Source organism: Pieris brassicae, chromosome 4 (genome assembly GCF_905147105.1).
Source record: "Pieris brassicae chromosome 4, ilPieBrab1.1, whole genome shotgun sequence".
NCBI lineage: Eukaryota > Metazoa > Arthropoda > Insecta > Lepidoptera > Pieridae > Pieris > Pieris brassicae.
This window is the reverse complement of record NC_059668.1, coordinates 17,857,964-17,867,539: the sequence shown is the minus strand read 5'-3', so window position 1 is coordinate 17,867,539 and position 9,576 is coordinate 17,857,964. Positions and strand designations below refer to the sequence as shown.

The 9,576-nt window shown below is 33.1% G+C and overlaps 1 non-coding gene across 1 annotated transcript; it reads right to left on the bottom strand.

Annotated features, from left to right (window-relative positions):
• Positions 1-7,372: 7,372 nt before the first annotated feature.
• Positions 7,373-7,444, bottom strand: Trnaq-cug. The gene has a single exon. It is a non-coding gene; the product is annotated as a tRNA-Gln (tRNA).
• Positions 7,445-9,576: the final 2,132 nt, after the last annotated feature.

The following is a 9,576-nucleotide window of genomic DNA, read 5'->3' as shown; positions in this document are numbered from 1 at the left end:
ATTGTATATCTGTGTTTATTTCTGACTGTCATTTTTAAAAGGTTTTTTGAAAGTTCTATAAGATTATTCAATAATATTTGATTATGTCTTTAACAGCATCCGGTATTGACGTTTTGATAAGATAACAATCACAATCATTACTAGTAAACATGTTTCGATAGACTTCAATCAGTCTTAAAACAGAAATGATTTGATTAGTAAACATAGTTATTAATTCTTCTTAAGAACTAGGCTACCTAGGCCATTGATTGACAAGGATTCATAGAAGCAATCTTCAGTTTTTTTTTAATAAAGTTTATACGTAGTATAAACATTAGAAATATAATTTGTATTATATTAAACGGCTGAACACGTTAACAATATAATAAATTACACTAACGACTTTTTAAGAAAGGTTAGAACATTAGGTTAAAACGAGAATAAGATCAAACAGAGCTTGGTATAAAGAATAAAAATCTAATACTGATTTAGACAACCCTATTATTTATTTACTGTAATTGTATGAACTATGAAAGAACACAATCATCATAGTATCAATACTTTTATACTGTAGTGCCAATTATTTGGACGATGAGTGGATTGAGACATAACGTGACTGATGGCAATTTCGTCACCCCTATCGTTAACACATTGTGTAATTATAGCAAACATAACTGTAATTACTATTTGAATTTTTTACCAATACTATTAGTTTATATTGTAACAGTAACTTAGAGATTGCTCTTTTAGGACGTTTTTTTTACAACAGGGGCCTGTGGCTCACGTGAGTTTAAGTGATACATTCGCATGGATACTCTTAATGGCAGAGCGCTCGCGACTGTGTGGGCCAGCCTTTTAAGAATTGGTACGCTCTTTTCTTGAAAGACGCTAAAGCGAAGTCGAATGTCTTTTTTGTTTTTTTCTGTCTATTGACATTATTGTAGCAGAAGCTATATTACACCAATACTAATAGATCCAGGCTCGTAACAGTAATTGAGAAATCTTTTTTTGGACTTACAAAAAAACTTTTTCTAATGTTTTTTTTCTATTTTTATCATTATTGTTTTAGAACCAATGCGTCTCCAAATTGTTGCTATAAGAAAAAGCGCAATTAGGGATTATAATTGGCGCGTTTATTTTTTATATTGTCAAAAAAATAGGTATTTACCTGCTTTAGCGATCATGTAAACGATAATGCCAACTAAGTGTTATTTAACATGTCTGCCTCGTTTTCTTATACAATAAAAGTACTTCATTTAGACAAACAGGCACATACAGTATATTTCATCTATAAGGCGAATAGAATATAGGAACTTAGTCATAGAATTCATACTCCAGACGAGTCACAAGTGGGGGCAGAGGATAACACTTATTTAGCAATCATATCTTGGTTAGTCATAGAAATATAAACGGAGCATCACCATATAATCACTTTAGCCTGTAAACATAATGCCGTTACCGTACGTAGACGCTTTTTACCGAAAATGAAATACATAGAAAAAAATTACTTTAACTATTTCATAAATTACAAAAAAGCTACAATAATGGGGGAAAAATGTGGTACTAAGCATATTATTAAAACAATAATTTAAGTTAGTAAGAAACTACATCATTAACATCGCGTATAATAGGTGCGAAAACAATGAAATTTATTATTTAGTTTTAAATAAAATCTTAGAATCTTAGAAAGAAATAAAAAAACTTTATACATAATGAAACAGGATATGAGTTAAATTATACTAATAAACCTTGATTAAAGAGCAATACAGAACACAGGTAGTATTGATCTAGTACCTGATTCTAGATTATCTTTATTTATCCATAGATAACGTGATAATCTATACACATTCTACGTCAGAAATGTATCGGTCATATTATACATAATATATTGATTAGATAATTATTAACCTTTGTGCATTGTTTCTTCGTCATTTAAAGTCAATAATCTATAAATAATGGTGAAATGGTTTTTGTTTATTTCACGACATATGCCATCTAAATAAATTTAATAATTAGAAAAAAGTAGTTGTAGTGTGCTAAAGCACGGATCTCAACCTTCAGGTTGAGCCTGAGTAGATGTTTCTTTTTAAATGCGCAATTAACCTGTACGGTGGAATCACTACCCTTATAAAGAAGCAGATCATGGTTGGTAATACAGTAGGGAAAAGATCACATGGCCGTTCACCAACCAGATGGACCGATCAAATGACAGACTTGTCGTCCTCAAAACTGTACACTGTCATAAGAGAGGCGGACAGAAACCAGTGGAAACAGATTGTCCGCTCCAGGTGTTTCCTTGCTGAAGACGACGCTCAGACATGAGCTGCCGATTAAAGATGTTGAAAAATAGGTCTTTCTGGTATTCACTGTTTTGTATATCGTTGAAGATCATACGTTTGGACACTGCAAATATAAAGCGCAAAGTTGCATGAAAAAAATCGTAAGGAATGTCGAATTCCATTTTAAAAGGAGGCCGGCAACGCACTCGCGAGCATTCAGGCTGTCTAACTGTACATCGGCGGCAGTGTTACATTAGATAAGCCTCCAGCCAGTTCGCCTCTTTAATATTAATATATTTGGCATATTATTTATTACATAAAATCTAAAACATTTCACCTTGTTTTTTGCTCCGTTGCGGAGGTTGTTTACGTTACAAAGGTCATTTACATCATCTTTGACCGGAACTATCGGGGAAGTACCTTTGCGTAACATTGTCTAAATTGTATTTTGGCATTAATCTGGGCCAAGAGCGGGAAACACCGGTTAAATGACTGAAACAAATCTAATATGTGTTTTTCTTTTATATGAATAATTTGAATACGTATTAAAATCTAAAGTAGACAGTCAGTAACAATTTTTTTTGCTACAAATTTCAATGTAGTGTTTGTACTTTACAATAACTAGTGGACTCAAAGAAAATTGTTTTGAGACCCCATAACCAGCCTCTAATCTACTACTACTACTACTACTGCCTCTAACGTCGCCGAATCATGGACCATAAAAATGCCCGATAGACACGGCTTCGATGCTTTCGATATGTACTGACGACGTATGCTGCATATCCCCTGGACGACCCATAGGACCAATGTGTGAATTCTAAAGGAACGGCACTTATAAGGCTTTCAAGTCTCCAATATAGCATTGTGTTGCAATATTTCGCCCACATTACTCGACAGCCTCATGACAACCTTGAAAAACTTATAAAGACCGGGAAAATGAAGGGATTAGTGCCTTAAGGGGACGCAATCCAACACGATGGACCGACCAGGTATCCTGGGCACTACGGTTTCTGAGGCCTACACCTACACCTACGCCTACACCGACACCTAACTGGTCATCGTCACAGATGGAAGCAGCAGTGCACTAGTTTGCCACAGAGTCGGAAGCATCACGGAGGAAGTAGAGGTACACTCCTAATAAGGCATGGGACACATTTCTGTAGTAGTTATAATAAATAGGCTTACATCTTATTGAAGACCGTACCACCTATTTTCGATGCGTATTAATCTGAAACAATATCTGTGAATCGCACCGAAACCCAAGCGACCTCCAGGTTACATGCGTTTGACGTGCTGTGCGATGATAGATGTAAGAATTGGGACTTCATAATAAATAGGTGTTGTTGTATCCGATAAAAGCATTCTATTTATAATCTATGAGAAGTATGGTCTATAAACGATTCATAGAATTTGCTTTGAACTTTTGCTAAGGCGCTTTTAAATTATATGACAAAATATTCAAGTTTTTTAGCAGTGTTAACTGAAATTTATGCTTACATCATTATCGTGTCATTTAAAAAAAATAAACAAGACTTTACTCTATTTGACCATTTTACCCTTGTGTAGGGCAATTAATAATATGGAATAATAATGGAATTAAAACTCTAATAAGCTAACCCGGTCACATTTTATAAATGCATAATTGTGTGTTTAATACAATGTAAACTATATAGTAATTTGTAAATTTAAAAAAAAATATGGTAGCTGCTTTACAACAAAAATATTAATTCTAGCATTTTTATTCTGAATCAAGCAAAAAATGGATATATAAAGCTCATACGCTGTAATTGAAAACAGGCTGAAAATACATGCATTTTCACTATAAATAAATGGCCCCGCCTCAAAACTAACCCTAAATGTGTCAAGCCTTAACCCACTAAGGCCGAGCCGGGCCTCCTGGGCCCCGTAAAGTTAATGAAAAAGCATCAAATTTCATAATTGACGCGACCGTTTCCAACCCCGTCTTCTGGGACACACAATTTATTAATCAGAAATAATAATTCACTGGTAATGTACGGCTAGTCGTGATGTACAGGTGATAAGCATCGTATGGACATGTAAAGGGTTAGGGCCGAGTTGTACTAGTATTTAAGCAAAGGTTACAAATGTGTCGAATAATATCCATCGTCAAGATTCTAATTTTGTAAGAACAGATATTATTCGATGAAATAAAATTTTTAGCATTGTTACGCTTTTTCGTGCGTGAAGCTATTGTAGATAATATGCGTTAAGATTATAGTAATTTTCCTCTTTGTTAAAACTAAATAAAATTCGTCTAGATCAATTAAATATTATATATCTTAAGTATGTGAGTGTGTGTACCCTGGGCGAAAAGAAAGTCGATTAGTTGTAAAATAATATAATATTAACCGAAATATTGCAGAAGTGCTTTATTCTAGAAACAAACATACGTATTATTAAACTCCTGATAAGAATATCTTAGCAGATTTTCTTTGACTAGTTTAATGCTTTAAAAAAAAGGTGTGTGTGCGATTCACACACGATAGAAGTGAAACTTCAGTGAATCGACAAAAGAATGAGATGAATATTTATAACAAGGGTAGGATAATTACAAAGTTTAATTGTTCAAAAATGAAAGTATTTTGATTAATTTTAAAAGATATTTTATATTTTATTTAACATATGTTACATAATCTATTACTCAAGTTCCATATTTTCAGTTTCAACAAATGATACAAGAGGCTTATGATAACTAAAATACGATACAAATATTTTAGTTTCAATTTGGTTGATATATCTTTGGAACACTGCATCTATTACCGTTTTTGATCTTGTAGTTGATTGAGTGCGATTGTTACACATTTTTAAATAAAATGTTGTATCGAGAAACTCAATCAAAGGAAGCGCTGTATCTGATGCAAAATTTATGTTAAAATCCCCACTTAAAATCATCGGAATTTTATCATAATTCTTTTTGAGAATTCGCGATACCTCTGGGGTATATTTGATCAAATTTTCATGTATAAATTCAATAACTGATTTTATTGATTGGTTGGGAAAGATGTAAATTGCTACGATCAAAATTAAATCTCCTTGGTCATTTCTGCTCTCACAGGCACATATTTCTCCAACTTTCGAAAGCTGAACAGACAATGATTCTAGCTGTTGTGCATTGAGATCCATTTGTGGCGTAACAACACGGGCTCCATCATTTACGTTGTGATAAATTGCTACTCCGCCTGCCCTCGTACGTGGTCTTTTGTAATTAACAACAATATTAAAATTTGGAATGTCTACAATATCTTCATTATTCATCCATGTCTCCGAAAGAATTAAAAAATTTGACGATGACACTATATTGTCATGTTGCAGATCTTGTACATGAGCTCGTAAGCTTTGACAGTTAAAGGTAAACAGTGACATCCCTTTTCTTTTATTTAAGAAATCATATAAAACATTTGTAATTGTCTCAAGTCGATTCAAGTTCAGCCTTCGAAATTCATGTTGTAGATCAATTGTAGATACTGACGCTCTTCGGCCATGGTAAAATTTTTTATCATTTTTTTTTGAAACGAGATATAAGCCGTTTATTGATGTAACTCGTGATAATGCGACGTACAGGAGTTGTTGAACGTGTGATTTATCATATTCATATACAATCTCACCAAAAGTAGCTCCCTGGGACTTGTGAATCGTCATTGCACATGCAGAGACTAATGGGAAATGATTACGTTTTACAATAACGGTTTTATTAGGTACTAGTGGTATAGATGATGTTCTGCGATCTATTGGTACTGCCAGTGGATGAAGATTATTTTTTTGAATTGATGCCGCTGCCTTTCTTCTCAATTTTTCTCCGATTTTTGGAGATTCTGGAAATTCTAGCCATAAACGACCTATCTCTCCTTTGTCATTATATTCAATGAAAATTAATTTTCCCGTCGCACCATTTGCTAATCCATCTGATACATCGATGTTAGTTGTTATCATGTATGGTTTGTTCAAAACCAATGTAATTTGATATGGCAAACCTCCTGTATCAATAGTTGACATTTTATGTAATTTTTGACGCATAGAAGTTTGCTGTTCAACATTTCTACATCCAATATATATATCAGTTGCCTCTGAATTCACTTTTTCTTCTATAGAATTCAAAATTTTATTGTTGTATTCAGCAACTGAATGATTATTAAAAAACAATCGTATACCGTCTGGACAAAGTCTCTCAGCTTCTTCTTCAGAGTAAATCCGTGACTCAATTAAATCTAGCTCTTCCTGATCTAACAACTGTCCATTACCAATTTTTGTTAATATTGTTGCAAAACTTTGATTAGCTTGTCGCATAACTTCGTTTAGTTCGAAAAATTTCAACCCTCGCCATAGTGTTGAACCTGCTATTTGTCGTTTTATTTGTTTGTAAATTGGGGTAGCACGAACTGGCGGTAGTTGACGTAGATCACCAATCAAAATTATATCTAATCCACCAAAATGGACTTTAAAATTACCGGTGATTTGCTTTAACCTTGAATCTATTTGGGACAACAACTCGGCTCCAATCATACTAATTTCATCGATAATCAATACACGAACATATTTAAAAAGTGATCTATATTGTTGGGCTACTATAATATATACAAATTGTATGTATATTTCTGTCTCATTCTTTCCCCTGGCTTCATCCTACACATTTTTGTATTTGTGTCTCTTACCTGTCGTTTTTTCGTTGCATCCGGTTTGAAATCACAACGATTCTAAAGAAGTTTCACTTCAAAAGATGTTCCATTTTGACAGCTTCGGCTAATATATTTCTTAAATAGCTGTTTACTTAACCACTGTTTAAAGAGACATCCGAAAACACTGGCCTTCATAGATTTTCAAGCCGTAAACACGCCACTCGACTCCCCGGGCGATGCTAACGAAAGAGTTACTTTTTTTTAATTAAACTAATCAGTTGATACCGCAGGCGTGGTCGCCTCGATGCTTAGTTACAATATTAATGACTATTCCGACATTGAGAAAAAAGCCTTTTAACTAAAGTAAGAACAGTTAAAAATACACTGTTACATTTTAGGATCGTTATACAATATTAGTTTACTACTAAAATTAAAAAATAGTATTCTCTAATATTTGCAAAAAGTTAAAAAATAAAAGAAAGGTTCCACCGAGATTTGAACTCGGATCGCTGGATTCAGAGTCCAGAGTGCTAACCATTACACCATGGAACCTTGTTAAAGTTTGTTTAAAATACGCTTCATATTTACATTCTACATATAATTCACATGACTATGTTTAAAATATATTAGTATAAACATAGAACTTAAAATAAAACGAAAACATTTCCGCTCAGCAAGTATTTTTTCCAACTGGTAACTCCCCCGTGTGTTTTAATATTGACAGGAAACCGTTTGAAAATGGAATGGTCTCCCGTGGTTACGATCGAGTCGAAGTAACGCTCACGTCCGAATGTCTTCTGCATTTTTATTTTGTCAATATTTAATGTGACATTTTGAAATATGTACCGGTCTACATAGATATGATGTCTCAAGACTAGTTGAGGATTATTTTCGTGAATAAAAAATGCAGTCTTAGTAATATTCAGAATGTTTGTACAACATTTTCTAATAAATATTTATATAGGTTAAATATATTCATTTTTGATACAGGTTAAACTAATAGCTTTCTACGCTTATTTAAATATTGATTCTAGCTAGATAATTTATTAAGACAATATATTAGGAAACATTTTATATTCATAATATCGTGTGCGGTCTACCTTGGAGAAGTCACATCTTCAAACCATACATTTGATATCGGCCGCTTAGCGATTGACATAAAATATTGTTTCTCCAATATTTCAGAGATGCTGAACAACGCTCAATATGTATTGAATAACTGAGTTTTCATAAATATTTATTAACGGGCTATCTGCTAGAAGCTATGGATATGTAAGCTATGATTTTGTTTTAAAACGGCTGTCAAATATAATTTAATTGTCGTAATAATTATTGCCTAGAAATTTTTATATTAAAAACGACACATATTGTATATATAACTAAGGAAACATATGTTATTCATAGATAAAAGTCTATATACGTAATAAAAATATGTACGTGGGTTTAAAGATGAACGAAATTGAAAAAAAAATATTAATCTATTTATTCAGTGGAAACTAGAGTATATAAATGACTACAGACTAAAAGTAATTAGTGCGCTAGAGGGCAAGATAAAAGAAATTACCCACAAATAGATCTCCCTACAGTCATGTCTACGAATCATTTGTTGTTAACCCTTCGTAATAATTGTCAAGTGGGCGAACAATTTGTTTTATTTCGTTAAAAATGAAAGTGCTTGATGAAATTGAAGTAGCTATTAAGAGATTTAAGTATATTACGTGTTTTGTCGAAGTTCGATTATAAAGTTCTTTTAAATATAAAGTCGCTCTTCCTTTGACTTAAAGTGGGGATTCTTGTCCATTTTAACCAATGACGGGCCCGAAGGCTCCAATGACTAAGGACGAGAAGGAATAACTTTGCTAGCGCGATTCAGGATATGACGTCATATAAAATTAGAGCCTCGGATTGTAGGTGACACTACGCAACTATTATTTTTTTATATATTATATTTATTTTAATGGCGATACGAGTATATAACTATCATATTCATTTCATTTGAATTTGATGTGTGATCTTAATTGAAATGATAGCTTTAAAATTCGCGTGGCTATAGATTTATCTTCTTCTTTTTCAGGTGCCACTTTATTTCCAATTCTTAGCTATTAAGAACTTGAATTTGCGGATCATGCGCTGGTCTAAACAGTTCCTCGGTGGACGTGATGACGTTTTACAACCACGACTTCTTCCTTCTACCACCCTACCAATCCTTTTAGATTTTTACAGAACTGCCTCTAAAGCCAATTTATATATTAAAATAAACCCATTTTATAAGTAAGAGAGAATCAGTGTAACGTTTTGACTTCGGTGGCTTTACACGGTGAGGAGCAAGCCTTATACTAAATTTAAAAAATATGGAAAATATTATCTCTGACAGTTAGTTACATAGCAACCCATTTTATGGTCAGGTCGTCCTCTGAACCATCTTTTTACTTAACGTCCCTACTTGATTTTGCCTTAGAAACCATTCTTAGTCATCTTTTATCTTTTATTTGCTTCATATAAGGTGCCCTATCTAATACAGAAAAATGTATACAAGAATAATTTTCTTAGAATATTAATAAAAAATTCTTAAAAAGTCCTAGTGGCCTACAATAAAGTTGCAAGACCTATCCCAAGAGGCTAACAACGCGATATATGACGCTGTGTTTAACCAAATCAAGTCGTCTGAACTTGAATGATCCATT